Genomic DNA, 23,616 nt, shown 5'->3' with positions numbered 1-23,616 from the left:
TAGAAAATAGAAAAACGGAGAGCCGGTTGAAAAGGATATTTTGAGAGGAACGACGGACAATTTAACGAAGTTTGTAACTTTCGCAGGGAGAAAAATACGATAACTGCTGATGATAACGCTCACCGTCGATCCAACGTCAGGCTGCCAATAGTCGTTCGGTCTTCTCTGTTCGAGGCTCGGCCGTCGTATGCACGCCGCGCGTCACATTTTTGGTCGTCAGTTTCCGGTGATCAGCCCTTCGATCGGTTGGCTCGTCGAGCCACAGCGGTTCGTCAATTTCTATCGTAGACTATATCGTCTGTGTAGAAGAGAAACAGAGTTAAATCAAGACGTTGGACGATCTTCGTTGCAAAGAAAATCGTCGATGGTTCAACTATGGCGATGTAATTATACTTTTTTCTTGTATTTGTAATTATACCAACAAGTATAGTATCGAACTTCTCTCTTGGGGGGAGTGCAACGATCGAAGAGAAGGTAACCGACTAATGGACGACCAACTAGATTTACGCGTTCTATCGAACTAACAACGAAACAAAAGAAAAACTGACTCGATAAACGTATAAATGACACGCGGTGATTTATGCTCGGCCAATCGCGCCACTTCTAATTCCCAGCCAATACACATTCTATTTAAGCCAGGCCATCGATCCTTCTTTTCTTCGACAGGCATTCTCATCTTTTACGTTCAATCTCGAAATTGAAACATAACGAACGATAGGAATAATTGAAATAAATCTTTTAACCGCTAAAACTTATGAAACGATCGATCAGCCAGGCTTGTTTAAAGCCTTAACGAACTCCCCTTAGGTCGGTTAATCCTGCTTGATCAGTAACTAACGACTAACACCACTCTGAATACTACTTGATTGCCAAGTACAGACTAACTGATTGCTTCCAACTCTGATTGCTAACCGAATCCGAAATGCTGATTCCAACGCTTAAGTTACACACCCATCAACGACTAATCGTAACTTTATCGCCATAAAACTATCGCACCTTGTACCTCTAACGCGAAAAGGAGGCCTTCGTGGATGCATAAGAAGAAACAATCTTCGTTGCTGTTACGTTGCTGGAGAACGTCGATTCGCAATTTCGTCTGGTCGCAGTCCCGTGAACGACGCAGGGTCAAGTTTAGCCGATCTTGGTCGGATTAACCGTGGCAGGTTTGTCGGCCGGAAGCACGTTCCGATAGCGAAAGAGGATAATTTGCAGCGAGGCCGCGTTTCTACGCCAGTAATTCGGAAATTTCGCTTCTCCTTCGGCTTCGATACGAACGAACAGGATTTCGCCGTGGCCGCCGCGCCTTCGCAAACGGAAAATTTAATTCCAGTCTTAACCCAGTTCCGGAAGAATGCGCACTAAGAAGGACCTCGAAACGAGCGTCGATACGCTTTTGCATGCGCCACGAGACCGCTTCGAAGCAGCTCGAATCAACAAACCCAATACACACAACTAGAAATGCCGTATAAACAGAGAATTCGACTGTCCGATCCTTCTACAAACCAGAGGATAGACCGTAGTCCTCTTTTCGTCGAATTGCGGACGAAACTAGAATTCGTGGAAATTCCCATGCGACATTGCGCGTATTAACATCGGCCCCTTTGTTGATCGTCCACGAAACTCCATGTCGTATAATTAATACCATTATACGAGCTTTCTCGTTCGAACTACGGAATCCCTAATTATTATCATGGTTGTAGAAATCATCCAAGTTACCGAGTTACTTTACCTACACGTTCCGGCGAGAACACCGGCGGCGCCAATGGAAATGGAGATCGCAGATGTCGTTGAGTTTACAGAAAGGGTGAAGGTTGATGGAGCGATTGTTTGATGTAAAAGATTGATTCCTAACACGCCACGTTTGTGTATAATACGCGATGTGATCGAAGATCCAACGGTGAAAGTCAACGAAGTGGCGATTTAGCAAACACACGGTATTTCAAATTCTTCGATAAACCATCCATCAATACGTACAGGATTACGTATTCCAGGATCATATATCCCGATCATCGAGGACATTTTTCCACGTGCGAGTCGCTGGTTTTCCGTCTCTTTACGGCCAGTCGTATATCGATGGAACTGCCGATCGAATTATCGTAAAATCGTCGAGTCGGCTCAGTTCACGAAGAGATTGTCACGTAAATTTTAAGGGTTGGTTGATGAAATAAAATAGCTGAGTCGTAACACAACTATTAATTTTGTTTTAATTAAACTTTATTACGAATGCAGCAATCACAATATAATACACACTGAATTAACATAAATCACAATTCACTCCAACCACGTTATGTAAGACTTAGTTACAACGATACGTTAAGTACGCGACTGTTATAAGGGTAGAGACCGGTAAAGATACGTTGACTATTCTGAGGATACGGAATAAGTGAGTTTTACCGACGATACTGTGTCCGAGGAAGGCTAGGGGTGGGTGTGTCTAAGGACACGAGACTATCGGATTTGTCGATGACAATTTTGGTCAAGGATGTGAGGGCAGTAGACACCGTCTCCGATTGGCTAATAAGACGGTTGGTGGACCAGGAAGGGTTTTAGCCGTCCTCGCGAGAAAGTTGCTAACGGAACATACCAGATGCGAAGAAAACCAACTTTCTATGCTAACACGTGGTAGACAATAAACGTAAAGGAAATCTAAGACAAGAAATACTGGCTTGGTCCGAAGGACCTTAACTATGAAAATTCCAAGACCCCTGGTGGATACTTAGGACTATTGAAGGTACGCGCCAAGGATGTGCAGACATCTGGGTGCCATCCTGTCCGCGGCGTGTAGCCTGGTCTCTGATGTGAATTGGCGTTACAAAATCGTCGTAGCACGTTAACGTTGTAAAAAGTCGGCTGAGAGAAGCTCGTTTCACGCTACGTTTTCCACCTACCATCGTCGATTCGAACGATCCAAAAGCTATTAATTAATACGCAGCCGTCTCGAACGAATAGCATCGATGCGGTGAACGCCGATAACATAATTTCGCGAACGATCCCGACGTATTTGATTTACATATTCGATTACTAACGCAGAATCCGCCCATTAAACAAAATGAGCATAATTTGCACGTTTATAACCGAAAAGTATTGCACCGACATTCCGATAAACTATCACGGACGAGGGCATAAAGGCAATATTACGATTTATCGATCTTGTCCACGGACCACTCATCAACGATTATTTTTCCATTGTCTCGATCGAATCGTATAGAACCGAAGTTGTGGATGATCGGGCCGATATCCCGTACACGATCATTGACCTCTGCAACGTGTCGAGTGGTCCGCGCACGTGTTCCTACCGTTTTTCGGATAATGCAGACACGTTGGTATTGCCGAATTTGTGGCGCGTGTAGAACACATGGAATTGCAGCAGTTTCGCTGATCGCCGTGTCGATCGGAGTGTTGATAACCCGCGAACAGAATACCAGCTCTTTCGTAGATTACAATGGACTTTTAGGTTCCTGCCATTTCTTCGATAATCTACTATCTGGAGAATTTATAACGAAAGAGATCGATATTGTCGATCGTCGAAGAAAATTCTCCGTTTCGATTTTTCTTTCTCTTTGTAACGCTTTATTACGTTTCGTAACATACCGATGGCGCGAGAAAATATCGTACGACGATGAATATCGAAGCGAATTCTTTTGTTCGGATAATATAAAACAATATTGCTGCGACCATTAAAACGTTCAGTAAATTTCACGCAAGGTTTTCAGGCAGAAAAGAACTCATTCGATGTTCCCCGGACGCGACAGATCAAAAGGCTCCGCGCAAGTTTTTCAAATCCTCTTTGGGAGTCAGCGACATTCTGCTTGAAGGTGCATCGCAGTTCCGCTCGTAAGACGTTCCTCTTATTTCCAAATTCCCTTTGATATCTGAAATGTCAGCGCGCCAAGCACGACGTAATGAATCGAGCGACCATCGTTATTTGACTGACCGACACAAAGAAATTCCTCTACCTAGGGAGGAGCTAGTTTCAACTTTGTCGTCGGTGCGACTCGAATTATCTATCGACCATTGCTGATAAAAAAAAAAAAACCAGACACAGAGTCTACAGATACAACAGTGGAACGATGTGCAAACTTGAAATTAAATTAACTTTCTGTCAAAGTGGATCTATGCTGAACGTTTTTCTCTTACTCGTGAATTAACGTTCATGGCTTAAACGATTTCAATGGCGCTGTAAATGGAAAGACTACAGCAGAACGGTCCCGCTAACATAATAAAGCCATTACGCAAAGCGACATCACTTTTATAGATTTTTCCTTCTGTAAACTCGTCTGCATTAATCCCGAAATCTCGTAATACGAAACGCGAGAATCAACAATTTCCTCACGAGGTTCTCGATAATGATAAATTAATACGGCAGAATGTAGAATCCAGAACGAATTATATTCTCGTTCGGTGGAAGTTGCATGGTTGTTGTCACAGCGTCGAAACATTTTACTTTACAGAGATAAAAGAAAGGAGCGACTGTGAAGGATCTTTACCGGTGTACGATAATCGAATGTAAAATATAAAATTATTGATATACAGGGTGGTTGGTAACTGGTGGTACAAACGGAAAGGGGGTGATTCTACGCGAAAAAAGAGGTCGAAAATATAGAATACAAATTTTTCGTTTGAGCCTTTGTTTTCGAGAAAATCGATTTTGAATTTTCGCTCGGTACGCGTACATTTTATCACGTCTCGTTATAACGGATCTCACTGTAGATTTTAAAAAAATTTAAAAAATTTTTTTTAAATTTTTATTCTATATTTGTTACGTCGGGCGACACTCTACCTAGACCTGGCCACACACCGCGGACAAGATGGTAACCAGATGTCCACTCACCCTTACTGCGTACCCTCAATATTCTCAAGTACCCTCCATAAATCTCAGCAATTAGTCGAGGACCTTTGAACCGAATTTCTTTGCATTGTTTCCTAAAGTTTATTGCCCACCACGGGTTGACACGGGAAAGTTTACGTTCCTCACGTATGAAGCCTCCCACCAACGACTTTATCTCAAGGGCGGTGAGCATTCATCCTCATCCACCACCATAGCAAATATCCAATTAACAACGAAGCCTATTTCCCTTACTCTCTTAGCCAAAATCGTCACCAACAAATCCGATGGTCCCGTGCACTAGACACACCCATCCTTAGCTTTCCTCCGCCACAACATCATCACCGAACTTCACTGATCTTCCATCTTTCAAGCAGTCAACATTCCTTGACCGGTTTACACCCGTAGATCAGTCACTTACTTATCTTACACACACGCACCAGCGTAACTATCTTCTTCACGAATTGTTGGAATAAACTGTGATTTCTAACTTATTATATCAGTGTCATATTCAGTTAAACCACCTCTATTATCCTAAACGAAATAGGGGATCGATCATTTCGTGGCGTCGATTATCTAATCGTGACGGGAATTTACGACTCCCGTTGGCGTGCTCCTCGCGATCGCGTCTCTCCGCGAGTGATGGAACAATATTTTCGACTTCTTTTTTCGCGTAGAATCACCCCCTTTCCGCTTGTACCATCAGTTACCAACCACCCTGTATAAGGGCAGTTCCACTTGGACTGCAAGTTAGTTCATTCAGATAAGTTTTACTTGTACGTTGAGTCATGCGTTCGTCATCCCGCGGATCCATTATCGAACCTGAATTCGTTGTCATCGACATCTCGACCGTCCGATCGCCGCTATTACTCGTAGCCTCTTGTAATAACCACGTTTGTACCTGTTGAAGTGGTCACCACTTCTAAGAAAACTCTACATCTGGTCCTTTTTAGTTTTCTCAAGCACCGAAGCCATCGACAGCGCGTAGACAAAAGACTGCGACGAAGACAGACCGTAAACAGCAGACAGGCGACGTTGGCTTGGGGGTTTTCAATTATTGGGTAACACAGCTAGCGTGCGGGTCTGGACCAGCTCGAATTGTATTCTTACTTATAATTACACTTCTATTTAAATATATTTTCTGCCTTACGATTTATCCACGAGTTTTCTCTGTTTACACATCGAATAACCTCAACACAAACAAACGGTAAAGTAAAGGAAAGTGTAAGAGTTTAAAAGCTAGTAGTAGCAACTGGTCGCATATCCGGCATATCCACTAACATACTAAATTCAACTATAAGAGCCTTGCTCTATTGTACATCTATCTTATCTTCGTGCGCCAAAGTGTCATCTAGGAATTATATCTACTCAACAGTGTAACTTAAGTGTTGGAAATAAAAACCTTATAACTCTGTGAACCACAGTGTTATACTAACTGAATCACCCCTATTATCTTAACGGAAATCAGGGGATCGATGAACTCGTGGTGTCGATTATTATAATCGTAACGGGAATTTACGACTCCCGTTGACGTCTCTCCTCGCGATTGGTCGAAAATACAGTACCAATAAATATCAGCTATAACCGCGATGGTAAATTCGAGTGAAGGTTCGTCAAACGCCCAGAATTCCAATCTTAACCCGACATGTAGTTCGATAGAATACTAATACGTAGAGGTAAAAACTATACAAATTAGAAAGTAATAAGCGTGAAATATTTGCAAGGATCGGAATAAATTCGATGTTCGCCTATGTAGAATTAAATCGTAGACATATCGCACTGTTAAAATATCTATTCACGAAGCGAGACACGGATCGCGTTCGTGTTAGCGAGAGCTTTACGATTTCCTTAATCCACAAACGTTCGGATCGTCCAAGCGAACGGAATCGGTTTGACGATTTTAAAGGCAGCATATTTCGCGTTCGAGCAAACGCACGTGAAATCCCTTCCAATAGCGTGTGTAATTCGGTGTAAACGTGGAAACAATAACGACCCCTCGTCCGATGACACGACACGTTTCAACGCCTCGAAACATCTTCCTTTTTCTTCCCTTTGTCTCTTCGTTCCCGTCTTTTTTTTTTTCTTCTTTAAGAATTCACAGTTTCGGTTCTAAAGAGGAGAAGTAAAAGAGAAACGTTGGTAACGAAGTAGTCGTTTTTACGCTTGGTTGTTTGATACAGCGCATCTGTTACAAAATCAGCGAAGCCTCGTTCCTTGGAACAATTAGCGTCACAATTTCCTTGCGCGCAACCTACGTTAATAACAATGCAATTACAGCTGCGCTTTCGCCGCCGAACGCAATAACTCCTCCACTCAAACTCTATTAGAAGAAATTACAAACAACACCGGCGATAAATTCGCGCAGAAAACTTCCAACCTGATGCATTATTTACGTTGCCTCGTGGAGGTCAGGTTCGTGCGGCCTTAACGGGCCAATAAAGATGATACAAAAGTCACGATTTTACTTGATAATCGTGGAAAATGAAAACACGAATGCCCTCCGACGAGTAATAAAAGTATCGATGTTTCCCGGCACCTTAAAATCGACACCTGATATACAAGTTCCGGAGAGCGAACTTTCGCGGAGTTCATCATTCTTACCACGATTCTCGATGATTCGATTTCAGAGAGAAAAGAAGGGCGAATAGAGAGAAGATAGAAACCTGTGGAAGACGATATGGAGGGTGCATTTAAGCCACACGACATTGAGCGGCGGAGTGTTGCTGGCAAGCTTCCACCGGAAAATGAAATTCTCGGCCCGGAGTTCGCCGATATTGAACGAACCAGCCCTAATGGGAAGCAGAGGAAGCCGAAAACGAATCGCGACCTGTCCTCTTCCAGGGTGTTTCTACAACGCGCCATTTGTCAAGATCGCGCTCTTCTAAGTCGATCTAAAAATCTTTTGTCCCGTTAAGCAACTGTCTGACTCGTACGCGGTCCTTTCGCTTTCATGGATGCCGACCCGACGCTTTGCAGGCAAAGAGAATCGTTTACGTCGAAGATTAATTTCGTTGCTATTTTAAGCTTAGAAAAAATTTGGAAAAATCCCAGGATACTTATCGAAGTTTCTGCTATATCGAACAATCATTCGCGCGATCGAATATTCGAATTATCTGTCGGCGTAAATAACGATTCTTTTGGAGGAAATTATAGGATGAAATGTCACTTGTTCGCCTGCGGAGGATTAACCGATCCTCTCTGCTACGCTAAATTGATTAATACCACTTTTGATAAATTCATCGGTTTCAAAGTGGCCAGGTATACGGATAATATTTAATATCTCAAAAAAAGTATTTGCCTAAAACATCGGCGCTGCAGCTCTCGCGAATTTACGACTCCCGTTGACGTCTCTCCTCGCGATTGCGTCTTCCCGCGATTGGTCGAAATTACAGTATTCTACCCGTTTTAATTTATAATGGAAATGAACGCAGCCTGTATGCGGCTCGATTCTCCAACAAAATCGTTATCGTATTATTCGCTGCTCGGTTTAAACCATCGATTACTATCGAGCTTAAATTGATAAACCATTAAGTATTAAAGATATACCACAGCCTGGTTGATCAGAGATTAAGAGCTGCGAAGAAACGTACACCTAAATCGATGTTTGATAAAGTTCTAAAATTGCGTTGACGTTCTAAGCAAGCGTTAAATTTGCCACTTTGGAAATACACAGCTGCTCTCTTAGACGACAAGAGCGAAGAAAGATGTTTTCGACCGAATGGAAAAGAATCGAATGGAAATCTGAAATTCTCGAACAACGAGGTCGAGGTAGAACGAAATAATAACGATACGAAATAACAGACTCGTTGCAGAGTAAATGAAGGCGAGGGAAACGAGGAATCGCGAAGGGAAAAAAGACGAAACGTCGACCGAAAACTAAGAGTTAAGGTATAACGGCGCGAGGCGCGCATCGCGTCGCATCTATTATTTACAGTATGAAACCGGTGAATGTAGAGACGATGCAGCTAAGACGTCCCATTTACGAGTCCCTGAGATACGACTTCGTTTTTTCCTCTGTTCCACCTTAGTTTCTATCGTGCGGAGCAAAAGCTCGGAGTCACCTACTGTCAGACCAAACCACAGATAGATAGAGAAGAGAGAAAGAAAGTATCGAGGGACGGAAGAACGGAACTTCCAACCACGAGCGGAATTCAGTCGTGGGATTTCGTTAAAGGAGTTTGTACGCGGAAACCAGGATACGTATCGGAAAGTCTGTAAACAACAAAACCTTTACGTCTTTTCCCCTTTTTCGTGTAGACCCGTGTCTGTCTCCCTTGACAGTATATGATTTTACACGAAGAACAGAAGCTCGGTTTTATCGCGATAAGAAGCGTATCGGTAGAGGATATCTGGAGATTCGTGGTTGCCTCGTCACGTTAAACGAATCTCCGATATCGAATCCTTTTCCACTTTTTTTTCATGGAAAGCCCGCACTATACCGAGAATGATAAACTCCGAACGAGTGGGAAGAAAACTGGTTAAAAATAACAGAATTAACTGGTTAAGGTGCAGCGATGCGTTAACGCGATATTTCATTTGTAATTTCTCCGCACAATTTTAATTACCGAGCTCCCTTTCTTAATATTGTGATTACGAAGGGAAATTCCCAGGATTTCATTAATATCTCTCGCCACGGTATTTCTTCCTCTGTCTGAACGACACAAATTTAGGAAATTCGAAGATGCTCAAATATTTATAACACGATGAACCATTATTCGTTCGTTGATCATGGGGAATCCTCTTACGTACATGCAGAGCTTTTACGCGTTACTAATTTCCTTCGTTAGTCCTTAATGGGTCCGTATAGTAACTTCTACGCAATACACAAGACCAACAAAATAATAATACGCGAAACGTTGAATATATAAAATTATACGATAAACTATTAATACAACATATTTTGTAATTATAGAGGGAAAGCTTAAAAATAGAGAAAAGATATCGATATAAATCATAATAAACGATAATAATAGAATTTACGATACACTTGCAAGATCGCATGAAATAAAAAGTAAATCACGCTAGCGTTAGCGGCTGCCGTGAGACGAAAAGTGATATTAATTTAACCCAACCTGTAATCCATTGACTTATCTTATTTTATTTATATTACAGCTGATTAGCATCGATGAATTAAGTTTAATAAACGCGAGACGTGTAAAGGCATCGTACCACGAGACGACGGGAATAATCCCAAAGCCAACGAAAAAGTACGAAAACTATTTTTATGAATATCTCGAAAATTAAGGCCGAGCGTCACGGCGATAACACGTATAGGGAAAAGTTGCTCAGAATGTTGTCCTTTGTACGTATTTATTTAAAGGTCGTTGAAATCCGTGAGGTGTGGCTCTTCTCTGTATTATTACCTTGCATTTTTTACACATAGATATTAAATACATATTAAATATACATATACGTATATACAAAATATGAAAATATAGAAAGTGATCGATCAAACGATCGATCGGAACAAAGAGTGTTCCGTCAACATAAGATTGATACGAGGAGAGGTAGCTATCTTAGCAGGGTTAAATTCACTCGATGTTTACTATTCGAACATCGTTCCCGAAGCGCGCAATCGTCTCCCGCGTGTCTCGGTTCGCAACTCTCTCTTGGGTCTCGTTCCTCAAACATATTTACTCGTAAATGTATACACACACATACACACACACACAAGGGATATCGACGGATACCGATGCACTTCACCAAAATTCTACGGCCAAAACCCGGAGACACGACGAAACAGCGCCCTCGGGACACCGCAAATCCTCAAATATTTTCATTGAAAAATTCCATCGAAAGACAGATTGATCAAAGTCTTATTACGCGTTTCGTGGCTTGCCGATCGATTTCGATGGTTCGACGATAAACAGAGGCAACCTTGCTACCCACTATTCCACGTCGATTTTCTATAAAACAACGCGAGTTTCGATCGTTGAAAGTATAAAGAAGGGACATGATTTATGGAAGAATCTAAATAGAAAATGATGCGCGCTCGATGGAGCGAGTATCGAACGTAAATAGGATTGTAGCGATACTTCGGAATGAAAAAGATTAGCGAAACACTAATCCTCTTCTCGTAATTTCCATTCGTCTTCGTTAACAACGGTTACGATACGACGAGAAAGGAAAAAAGGTGAAATCCGAGCGTCGAAGTGAAGAGGATCATCATTGATTCCATTTGAAATCCTTTTCCATTTAGTCTGTCGACTCTGTCGAAATTCGCTAAAGGACGCGAGAACATACCCGCGAACCTGTCGATACAATTTCTCAGTCCGATGGAACAATTTTTCGTTCGATAGAGCGTGCGTCGAAAGAAAACAGACGTTCACAGCACCGCCGACGTTCCCCTCGTATTTCTTTGCTAAAGGTCCGTAAAATAGTAGCGCGACCGTTTCACGGCTCGCTGTTACCGGTTTATAGATTTTTGTCTGGTATCATCCTATCAAAATTCCCAGGCTCGTGTATTTCTTTCGAGTAATCCAACTCTGGTATCGCTGTACAAATATATTTTTCGTACAGTTTTTCTTTAGTTTATATTCGCCAAATAAGAATACGCGGTGTGCGCAAAAAGAAGCGTCGTTATTTCGTTAGTCGTTACGAAATGGCGTTTACGAAGCAACGGAGAGGCTGAAAAATCGCTGTTTAAAAAGTAACGGAAAGATTATATTATCGAAATAGGAAAGAATTCTCGGAATATGGAAACAAGAATTGGATCTGTATCGAACGTATGGCTCTGTATCGAACAGTCGTACTATTTTCTATAAATTTTCTATAAATTTTCTATAAATGAGAAAATGAACTAATCGTTGGTAATTCGAGTATCAAGGGCTATATCGATAAGTCGAACCTGCAGAGAGATTGAGAAATGGGAAATGAATATTTTCTGTCGAGCTTGGAAAGCTTCGTTTTAATACATCGTAAAGGCTCACGGGCATCAACTACGTCAAAGTACTTTTTTAACGGAATTAAATTGCAGTTAATCCTGTCCGGTGAAATTTAAATTACCGGATGCGAGCTTGTAATTACATCGGGCGCTGTAGTCTTTTCCGTCGGACGTCGCCGCGGCGACACTGAATTTCCATCGTGGCTAGACACGAACGAGGATTTTCGATACGCGGTTGCAAAAGTATCGTTCAATGGCGAACGAACGCTAACTAGAAACGACAGGCCACGATACGTTCCTCGTTACTGTTTGCCATCTGGCGAATCCCAGCGTTATAACCTCCGGTCGGTTGACATTGACGATTCGTTGCTACTTGCGTCTCACAAATCCCTCGTGCCATACCTTGACTACTTAATGTCCGATACGTGTCTTGCTAAGCCGTAATTAGGTACTCGATTTCACAATTTAACGTTCAACCATTAAATCGGCTACATCGACCACGCGACGTCCGATGAAAATTTACATTTCGAAAGATCGCATACGTGTTAATAATTTATCGATCGGCTATCCTACGTCTAAGCTTTCTCGTTACGTTTCTGTGTACACGCCATCGGTGAGATACATCTAACTTGAATAGAAATTAAAACGATAAGAATTAATATTTATCGAAACAACTAACAGCGTTATCCTGGTTGGAGTGTGCGTATTACACGCATTATAGGTCGCTACTTATCTCGTGTCCGCTATGTCACGACAATGCCATTGCTGCCGGCCAAACAGGGTATGTCTGATAATGGATCCAGATGAAAGCAGCATTCGAGCGTCCTAAAAATGTATCTGTGTGACGATACTAGCTTACGTGTTTCTTCCTCGCAATTTCCTCTGGAACACGTGTGGTTCGTCGAGCGGAAAGAAGCAAAGGTTGGAAGAAAAAGGACAGATACGATCGATCGATCATTTTTACGTGGAAAAAAGAAAATTGTCGCGCGTATTGTCGTTACGATTTTCCTTGTAAACGACGAAGAGAAGAAGTCGTGCAGGGTATACTGAAAAGACGAATTAATCGACGCGTTGATTCCAGTTAAATACAATTTGTCCTTCTGGTCTGTGAACGTTCGATGCGGACGAGTAACTTTTTCTATCCATTCGCATCGTACGTTAAACGGATATTTAATCTTTCTCACTGGCGGAAGTGCATTTAACATAAGAAGCAGACTTCGATTCGTGTGGAAAAAAGCTTAACCTGACGTTTCCCACGTTCCATCGTGAAATATATTACACTGCCATTTAACACTCGACCCAACTGTACAAAGCACACTGACTGCATGAAAAATGGCTTGCGAATGAACCGCCATTTGCCTGGAAGTAAATCTAATTCATGTTCCTTCTGTCCTGCGAGACATCGCTAACGTTAAAAACTTGCGAAGATGCAGGAGGTACCTGGTTTCGATCTTCATCGATAAACCTACATTAATCACCATCTACAATCTATGAAATAACGTCATTACTGGCAAGTATGGCGAAGAACAATAGCGCGTAATAAATTACCCGAGAAACTTGAAAAGAGAAAGAAAAAGGAAAAGAAGGAAGAAATACGAGATGAACGGTGATCGCGAAAACTAAAGCAGACAAGCAACGTAATCACGCGGTGCTTTGAAAGGTGCATATCCGTTTAAATGAGACGCGTTCCAGTAATTAAAGCGATTATTTCGGTAATGAGTTTCCTTCTCTAAGCGCGTCTCATCGGTTACAGCGTTCGTTATCCGCCAATCTCTCCGATTCTTTCGTATAACATGCGCGGAATAAACTCTTCCTCTTTATATTCGCGAAGTTTATCTCGAACAAGTCCTGGGCACCGCCTTAAATATTCTCGATTCTGATTACGAGCTGAAAACTCGCTGGCCGATCTCTGAACGATTCGTCGATCGTTACTAATTCAACGAGCTCGGGCAAACTTAAGTAAAACGACGGGGTAGTTCACGGACAGTTGGTGGGGCGGCCGTTTCGAAAAACGTTTAGTGAAAAACGTGGATAATCGACGAAACGGCGCAAGATACCCATTTCGATGTACGGTGTTTCAGTTTTATGGCTTTTATGGCGAATAGGGAAACGGACAGAGTCAGCGTCCTTGAAATTCGCTCGTTCTCACTATTTTTATAGTCGCTGGAATGGACACGGCCTCTCTATTCTCTCTCTCTCTCTCTCTCTCTCTCTCTCTGATCGCGAATCATAAAGTGAAACGTATTTCGACGAACGAACTATGCAGCTCGAGGAAAGATACGAGTTGACAGTTTCGCCGCGGAGACGAAGCAATTCCGCGTAAACAAGCCTTGGTTGTTCCTTGGCTAATTTGACACGTACGACGTCGTCAAAGTACCGGAGAGCAGTTTGTCAAGGGGAAAGAAACGTTGTCTGGATAAACAGTTGGGGAAAAATAGACGAAAAGAGGATATAAGGATTTAGACTAGTTTGGAGCATTTGATGCTAGTAGGATCCTGATCGCTGGTGACACGTTGCTGCGGCAAGACAAGGTAAGATAAGCGCTTGTGGCGGTGGACTTACACCAGCCATTAGAGAAATGGATACACAAAACACGATCCTCGAAAGCTCCTGCTTCATTATCCCTTCCTGCAAATACATTCTCCGACCTGACTTCTAGTATCCCATTGTTCAAGGCACGGGTCTGCTGGGTAGACGATGAAGTCACCGGTAGGTCCAAGGCGAGATGCACTTGTCTATTTGTATCTTCTCTTTTCATCCTTCTATTTCCTTCGGTTACAGCACCACAGGCCTATTTGTATCGGACGCGACTGTTGACTCTCCTATCGAAGTATCCAACAGCTGATGAGATAATCAAAAGCGTTTATCGTCGAGTATTTCATTCTGACTTCTGGTTAGAGTCAATTACTTGAAGTTTATACACTTTATTATTTATGACGCTTCTTTAACTCATTGAAAACGATGAGCAATTAAATCCGCCGTCCAATTACGACGAAATAACAAAACTCGTGACCTGGCTGCTTCCGAATGAAAACTAAAACTAGTTTTCTAAAGCTTGTTCTTAGTAAAAAATAACTCGCATCCCCGATCGTGTCGTAAAACAAATTCACTAACTACGGTAAGAAAATTCAATCGAAGAACTCTCGTTCTCGTACTCTGCCCAGCAAAATACATTCTAAGGGAGACTGGTAAAATTTTGACCGATGCGCGTTCGATTCAAATCGTTCCGTTTCTATCAGTCGCTGGTATCAGTTAATTTACGGAAGAATTCGAGAAACGAAGTAATTGGAGGTTTTCACGAACGCAAATCGAGTCTGGCTGGCGCGCGGCGCGAAATAAGCCCAGGTAATTCGGTTGCCAAAAATGAGCAGCCTTCTGGCTATTTGCACGGCAAACAATATAACGCGAAGATAATTTAATTTGCAGTAAAAGGATTGGAACCGCCTGGTTCTCGGCTCTGCTCATTTTTGATGAAAATTTCCCGGTACGTCGACTGTATCGTCGAATACGGCAGTTAAGAGACGAAAGTTCGACGAGAAAGGAAAACTTGGCGAAAGGTTACATAGCCAGGCGTTTTGCAATACGCGTTTCAAGCGGTGCCTACTCGACGAAACTCGGCATTTATCACTCGTTTCACCGAGACCAGCGAAATAATTAATTTCCATGCCATTAATTTTCCAAAGTATCCTTGTAATCTCATGCGCACGCAAACTATTTCGTATTCCATAATTCCACGCGGTAAACATCTCATAATGGCTGGGGTCGCAAATTTGCCGCGAAATCGAACTCACAGCCGCGACTACGCACTCGTCGATTTACGCTTATTGAAAAATGTTGGAACAACGAATCGCGGATAAGACAAAGCTAGTGAAGTCTACCAAGGTTGCAGCTACATGACAAACATCACGACTGTTGAGGACTTGCGTAGGATGGTTGATCGTCAGATTTATTGGACGAGATTGCTCGCTGTTGAAACCGTCAAGTATATTTAAAACGTTAAATAAATAAGTACAGATAATGTTGGACGAAGACGCTCGTACTAACGCATTCGCTAAGACAGTGTATAAGTTGCAAAATAAAATCGCTGATAACTCGTTGATAACTGATAGACACTGAACTGCTTACGATCGCGTCCGTTTATTTATACCGGTCGGGGGAGAGTCTGAAAATTCAAATTCGTCTTTGTTTGACGGTGCACGTAGCGGCGACATCGTTTTGCCCGCAGTTTATTTGTTATTACTGTAGTATGGTGGAAAAGGGCCTAAGAAACATCGAGTTAACAATGTCGCGAGAGCCGAGGCGCCGTCGGGTCCATCAATGTGTCGTCGGTCTTTCAATTGTATAGTTCTGTAGAGAAGGTCCACGTGACCCTGGCAACTAGCGTCTGCGGAACACGTACGTGCTGGGCCTGAGAAAAGACAAAGGGACGCTAGAACGGCCAGAATGTGAGTTGAGAAGTCAGAGAGAGTCGGTGGAGAAGCCGCAGAGCGTGAGTGGAGGAGCCGGAGAATATGAATCGGGAAGTTGAGAGCCGGGTATGATAATTAGACGTACGACGATATTGTAATCCGTTTTTTGTATTGAGTATTGCTTGTTAAACTAAACTTAACTCCAAATAAAACGTCATTACTTGTCCTTACTCTAAGACCCATTTAAGTTACCACATTACGTTGTTGATATTGATACTCCGAGACAAAACAACAACATGATTTGAATTGTCCTCTAGCTCGCTTGCCGCTACACGGTCGTAATCAGTAGCGAACGAAGACTGGAAAAACACGACGAGTCCACTTCTGTTAATCTTCCAATTTTTACGATATTTGGTGATTAAAGATGACGCTTTGACTTAATACAATTAAAAAGGGGAATGATTTGTCACGTTCAGAGACACGAGACTTGTATAGAGTGTTTTTTAAATATCAGAAAAGCCGAAAGCGAGACTTAGCCTGGCTTTCTCCTACGCTTTTCAAATAATAAAACTAGAAAAAAGTGAGAAGGAAAGTTGCAATGTAGAAACATGTTCGAATAAGTCCGTGGGAGAAAATGTGAAAAGAACTGTTGTCACGGATAAGCGACGAGGCGATGCTCCTTTCGTCGCTCTCTAATTACGTAAAGGCCTTTTGGTATCGTGTCGGCGAGCTGGCGACTCTGGCCTCAAGTTCAAAGCATCGATTTACAAACAACCATCGCTGGAAGGGTAGACGCGATTTAACTTTGACTCGCCAGGTGTAAGGGAGAGAAGCGACTAAGATGGAGCAGTCCGTGTGTCAAAAATAGGAACTCATCGAGGATTCGAACGACGCAAGTTTCGAACAAATTGCAAAGTCAAAGCGAGCAGTAGCTGGCTACGCTCCTCTTACGCTCCTCCGGACCAACAGGGTGAAACGTAGGAGAGAAGATTCAAAAACGAGTTATGCAAATTCAATGCGCGCTTATACGAAGCTTCGTGACTTTCCAGAACGAAGAATCGTCAAATTCGCCTCCTCGTTCAAATTCTCCCGTATTCAATGCGCAATTTTAGACACTCGAAATTATTCTGTCCGATTTCTACGGTAATTAATTTCGCTGGGAACAAGACGAGGAATAAATTGCCGTTCTAAATAGCTGGCAAACCTTCGACAAACGGGGTAAACGTAGTTAATCGAATCTTTTGATATGTCAGAGGACGTGTTGCAGTCAATTACGCGGGTAAACACGATGGAAAATCATCGCGGAGACTATGCTCGGGTCAGCAGCTGTTTGGCAATTATGAACTCGTCGGCTCGAGTACTAATGAATGAAATTGACGTAGCCACACAAACGAAGCAGCAACGCACAAGTTAAGCAGAAAGGGCGCGTGCCACTGTTGGACCATGTGCGCGTACGCTGATCACGTTAAGGCAGCGAGTTATCATCGGGAAAGTTTGATATTTAAGTTAACGGAGAGTTGACGCGTCTGATGGTATCGAGCAATTTCTCCAGAAGTTTCGTACGTCGTAACAGCGTCCTAACCAGATCCCAGTCTGCCGTTGGTGCATCCGTTGCTACAAGAGACCAACGAAACCAGCGCGCACTCCTTCGACAACCGCGAAAACGAAGAGGACAAGTATCGACGAGGACAAAGATGACGTGCACGCATCGACAACTGCGATACGATACTGCAACGTCGATGAAAGACAAACTTTTGCAGACAAATTAATGTTTCCTTAACATACGTAAGGTAAAGTTGGGCTGTTGGCTGACAGATAAGCGACCATATCGAGATGAATTTTTCCGCAAACATCCCCCTCGAACGATATTCCCTCGACATTTGCTTTAACGCATCATAGGGTGTTCAATTTGTATCTATTTTGAAATTTAAATACGAATTTTCGAATAGACGTTTGGAATGGAAATATTGAAAGGAAATTTCGTGGAAATAGATAGGTTATTTTCAAATTCGTTGAAATTCCGTATAGCTGAATGATCGATTTCAATGTCCTTCCATTATCCTATTCGCCGTCAAAGTATACTTTGGGCATATTTGAGGGATTCGATGTCTCGATACAGATTGAACATCGCGATTCATTTCCGACCGATTAAGCACTTACGGAAATGGAACGCGATTGGTATTCGGTCTCCGGCCTCTCCTACAAGTTAAATTCGCGATTAAGAACGGCTTTCGCGTCAATAACGGGAGCATCGAGCGTGACATTTTCTCCCCGTGCCGAGATAATGGCAAATCGAGTGTGTTCGCAACATTTTCGACCCAACCTGTCAGCCTTTCTTCCCCATGGTCTCATCGATTTTTCAACGGCCCCCTTTCACTCGATACTCGTGCCACGAATTTTCCATCGTATTGTCATCGGCCGTGCGTAAATCGTGTACGTACGTGCGTCCCCTGCCGCATAGAAGCTGCTCTATTTCTCGAGCGCGCGTCTATCTCGCGAAATTTCGACCAAAATAATTCTGGAAACTGAAAAATCAGCGGTTTCAAGACCGAGATATCTTGAACGAAATACGGAAGAACGTGGCGCTCGTGTGGTCGTTAAGGAATGATATTGGAATCGAAGCTGCCGTCATTCGCAATAGGTACGCGTTTCCGTTTGCATTACCGATTCCATGGGGAATTTATGGGACGACACGTGGAAAACTTGCAACCTCTAGAAAAGTGCGCGAGTTCGCGACACGAGCACCAGTACATTCTGGAAATATCTGGCCGAAGCGAAGGTTGAAAGCATCGCGTGTTGAAGAGAAAGACGGGGGCGCGGCTGAAAGAGAACATTTCAACGATCGAAAGGAAGAATGTTTCAAGGCAACGGCGAGACAGCTGCCGCTAGATCCAAGAGATTTTTCACGCGTCGTGTGATTACAATAGATGACTCGCTTTCAACGAATCGGTCGACGACGATAGATACATCTGGTGACTTAAACGATCGCGTTATCGCCGGTTGAATACACGCTTCAAGCCCGTTTGCTTAAGTTCTTGGAAATTTCTTACTTACGAAGTAAAGTGCAGCTTGGTAAAAAGAATCCGATGAAAATTCAACCTCTTTTCTACTTTCTAGGTGATTTTCGTCGAAGACGAACAGCTGACGATGGAACAGGGAAAATGTACGATGATATCGCACGTGTGATTCGGAAGTTGCAAAAATCTATTCGAAATACAAAAAATTATTTATTTAGCGCGGACACGATTGACCGAAAGAATGGACTTTGAGTAACGATGGTCAAATATAATTTTCGTAATTTTTCATTTTTAGCCACTGAAATTCCTCTTTCACGATTCTCGTGTTCTTCTGGCACCGAGCCGAATTACATCGATTGCGAATTGTGACATTTTTAAGATACGTATGCTGTACGTCGATGGCAGCGTGTTTAACGTGTAAAATGATAAACATTTGATCAACGTGGTAGAATAGAGGACCGCTTCTTCGAGCTGACGACTATCCTGTACACGTTGGTGGACGATTACGAAAAACGCGACGAGAAAAAGAGTAACAGCCAAGCGGTAGAAGCGCGCGTTTTAATTAAAAGGAATCTTCTCCAAAACGGGACGAACAGTTCTTCCATGCTTCTGTCACGGCTCTTCGCACTCTAATTAATCATTTTACGTACGCTTTCAGCATTGTCGATTGGTGCTCTAAAGCGACTGGATTATCAGCGTAAAGAGCGTCCGGGAATCTTACGCAGCGTTGCATTTACGATTCGAACGAAATTATCGGAAGAAAGAGTGGAAGGAAAAGGGAAGACAAGAAAGGTAGAAGACGAAAAATAGGAACGTCCATTGAAAGTCGACTATCGACCAAACTTCGACGCGATACCTTGCAGAAAATTAAATACGATGGGAAAGAACAGAGCGTTTTTTAAAATACGTACCAACGATCTACGCGAAGAATTCACCGCGTATGACGCGTATTCATTTCTTAAGTGAGAATAAATAAGAAACTCGCCGAGCAAAGAGCTTTCTGTTCAAGAGAAAATGAATTTCCGGCGAGGAGGAACGCCTCGCTCGAGAAGATTAACACACAGCTCCTTTTTCGCGAGTAAATTTTTCTTTAACCGTGTAATCACGCGTTTCGCTTTTATGGCCTGTCCACCAGAGTAGGTGTTAGGTACGATCACACTATTACCCCGTAATTGGTTGCCATTACGTGAAATTTATGCGACCGCTTGTTGAATTAGGGTGGGAAGGTTACGTCGACCGCCATTTGCATATCCCATGCCACCAATCGAAAGAAAGAAAAAAAAAAAAAAAGAAGAAGAACGCCGCTAGCTTTTGTGATCTTATACCGTTACAAAGACGAAACATGATCAAAACCGTCGACTATTAATCTCTATCTTTACAAGGAACGTTATTGGAAATTCTGTCGTGGCGGAAGAGAAACTCACAAGAGGTGGTTCCATCGACATGCTTACAAGTACAAATTGTCAGATACTCCGTTTCATTTCTAACCGGGTAAAATGTCACGCGAACTTATACATCTCTCGAAAGTTTGGTAAATCATTGACTTTCTATTGTACCTTTGACTTTTCGATAGAAAAATGCGGAGCCTTCGACGAGTTATTGCGATCGCGTCTGATCGGTCACTGCGCCACGCTCGCGTCTCTTCTTCCTCGCTATTATTATACGATATACTTGAGCGTCATAATAAATTCTTTGTCGATTTCTTTGATCTTCTCTTTCTTGCTATATCGTTCTTTCGGTTAAGTAAAAAGGAAATTAGTCTCGTAAGATTGGATAAACGATTCGATAAATTTCGCGACAGCGAGAAGAGAAATAAAGGGGGATACGATATGAATAGATAAAAACGAGTTTCGTCGGATGGCAAATATTTACGTTGACGCGGCATCGATTATTTCTCAATCGTCGTGCAACCAGAGAAAGATACTAATTTCGATTCGGTGTTTGATACGTCGGAGGAAAGGTCGTGTCAACGCGTTTGTCCACGGAACGTGGCAATTTCGGTACCCTCGGACGATGGACACTGTACGTGTTTGTCCGATACCATTTAAATGGTTTCACAAATCCGAAGATCGAGTGAAAATCAATGGTAGGAAAGTGGTCGTGCTCGAGTGCAATCGACGATGATCTAGCAACGGCCGATGAAACACTCGACTTGCCACTTACCTTATTAAAGCTATTTTAACTGACGCAAAACACGACACTATTTACGTCCTTATTTCTCAGGAAATTTAACAGAGCGCGACTCGTTACGTAAATAAGAGCGGATACCTGAGCGACAAGCGCTCACGGCTTTCAGTCCCGTTAATTGATAAAAAATTGATATTCACTCTCTCGATTAAATTAGAATGGAAAGATTCAGTCAGCTTATCCCGTGACAAAGAAAACGAAACGAGAGAGAAAATATGCTTTTTAATCTGTAGCCGGTATTTATGTACGCGGAGGAAACATAGTTGCCATGGATAGAGCAAGAAAACAGCTGCTGTAAAAGAATTTAATATCGTGGCAATGCCGGTTAATCGGAAAGATCGAGTTTAAAAGAATGGGCAGAAAATAAGCCGTGTAAACAGCGCAATGTTGTCCCTGCCCTGTATATTGTCCACGATGTTGCGCAAACAACAGGCAACGTAAAAACGGGTTTTTAGGTTTTCCCTAGCGTCTATCGAGGTCTCGACAGCCTGACGTATTTATATCCAGGCGGCTGTTCGCCAGATAATAGGAGCAAAATGAGGATTCAAGACGAATTACGAGGATATCGATCAAACGTATGGCCGGATTTCATCTCGTGGCCCGATAGCCAGCTTTTTCCACGATGGCGCGGCGCGGCGATTTTAAAGAATCACTCCGGCCAGCGCGATATTTACGCGTCGTCCGGCGGCTTGCTCCTACACGATCGGTTATTTATAAAACCATTCACGATAATCAATAACCTATGCCGTTCTCTCCCCTTGCAAGGCGAAAATTCACCAACACCTCGGAACACTTGTGCAAAACCTCCTCTCGCATGAAGAGAGGAGAAAAAACCAGAGGGAAGAGAAAAAGGAAGAGAGCCAGAGAGAGAGAGAGAGAGAGAGAGAGAGAGAGAGTCGAGGGGTGACGAATACATATTTATCGAAGCCTAACGACGCGACGGACGCGCGCAATCCGGCAACACGATATGAAACACTGGCGGTTCATCGTGGAACCTATTGAAAATTTCACGTCGTGCGAAATCCTCCTACGGTACGCTTAAATACCGTCGAGGGAAATGATTATTAAACAACCCCGAAGGTATTAAGGGAGGACGGTGATTTAAACTTCGTGCTCTGATTGCGGCGAACGCGGTTTAACGGGAAAAATATTCACATATCACGAGTCAATTTATCATCCCAAATTTCCATACACGCGAAACTAGCAACGATTAATAGTATTTCTGTGATATTGGGTGGACGATGAGTAGCTTTTTAAAAGCATCGAACTCGTAAGTGAAGAGTCGTAAAAAAGAAAAAGCTAGAAGCAGACGAAAGGTACAACGATTCCTGTTCCGTCGAACATCAACCCCTGCTATAGTTCTTTCACCGATACGGCAGCCTTCTTCTGGCTCGCGTGGCAAAACTTAGAAAGACAAACCGGCACGCAAATGACCAGCGGAAGTTTCGTATCGAGTGAAACTCTCCTCCTCTCTCTTTCTATGTCCGTTATCTGCCTTTTTCTACAGCGAAGCGACGGCACGTCGCGCCGAGCTGAACTTTGTTTCGTCGTGAAACGGAATACAGTTTCCCGCGACCGGCCAACCGAAAAGTACCTGCTCTTTCTGTACCGTTAATCCGGTCGCGCGGCATGAAGACCGCGCACGAGCGACACGCAAGAATAGTTGGCTACAGGAATTCTCCTAACGAGACAAGACGGGGCAAGCATTATTTCCTGTCAGCGAAAAATATCCCAACCCGTAACAATGAAATATCTATTCTGCGTCGCGCTCGGGATACTCACGACCGTGTGCATCATCCCTAAAGCATAACGAAGCGAAAAAGAAACACAGCAAGATGTTAGCTCGTTTTTCTTCTATTTTCTCTTTTTTTCCATGTGTTGCTTTTTCATCGCTTCCGGTTCTCTTCGTGTACTCGCTTTTTATTTCGTCATCGTGAAAAGATGGTCGCGCGAAAGCAACGATGAACTTGGAACAGATTACGAGGCTAAATTCTTCGTGCGGTTTCGTTGCGAGGTAAGAAGAAACTAGACGATCGGAACGTATAGGAAGCTCGCGTATCTCCCACGATATGCTCTTTTACGTTTCGTTTCAACGTTCAACGTGTATTATTCGAAGAGAAGAGGCGCTCATCTCCTTTTATCGCGATCATCGTTTCGACCAAAATGCCTTTCTTATTTCTATTACGTCGTATCGTTATTTGTCTCGCGGATAAATAGGAATGAAGTAAACCGGTTTTATCGCGTCGATACGTCGTAAATATGGATCGCGTTCTCGAGGAAGAAAGTGGCATCCCC

General features: G+C 42.9%; 1 protein-coding gene across 1 annotated transcript in view; it reads right to left on the bottom strand.

Moving 5' to 3' along the window:
* Positions 1-23,616, bottom strand: part of Oct-TyrR (Octopamine-Tyramine receptor) — a 63,870-nt gene that overhangs the window by 37,946 nt on the left and 2,308 nt on the right. Inside the window, exon 2 of the mRNA XM_069119183.1 lies at positions 124-298. The gene's annotated coding sequence lies outside the window, so the exon portion shown is untranslated. The remainder of the gene's footprint in view (positions 1-123; positions 299-23,616) is intronic.

The sequence above is a fragment of the Bombus flavifrons genome, chromosome 8 (genome assembly GCF_040668555.2).
Source record: "Bombus flavifrons isolate JBK064 chromosome 8, iyBomFlav1_principal, whole genome shotgun sequence".
In the NCBI taxonomy this organism is placed as follows: domain Eukaryota; kingdom Metazoa; phylum Arthropoda; class Insecta; order Hymenoptera; family Apidae; genus Bombus; species Bombus flavifrons.
This window is presented reverse-complemented; position numbering and strand designations above follow the sequence as displayed.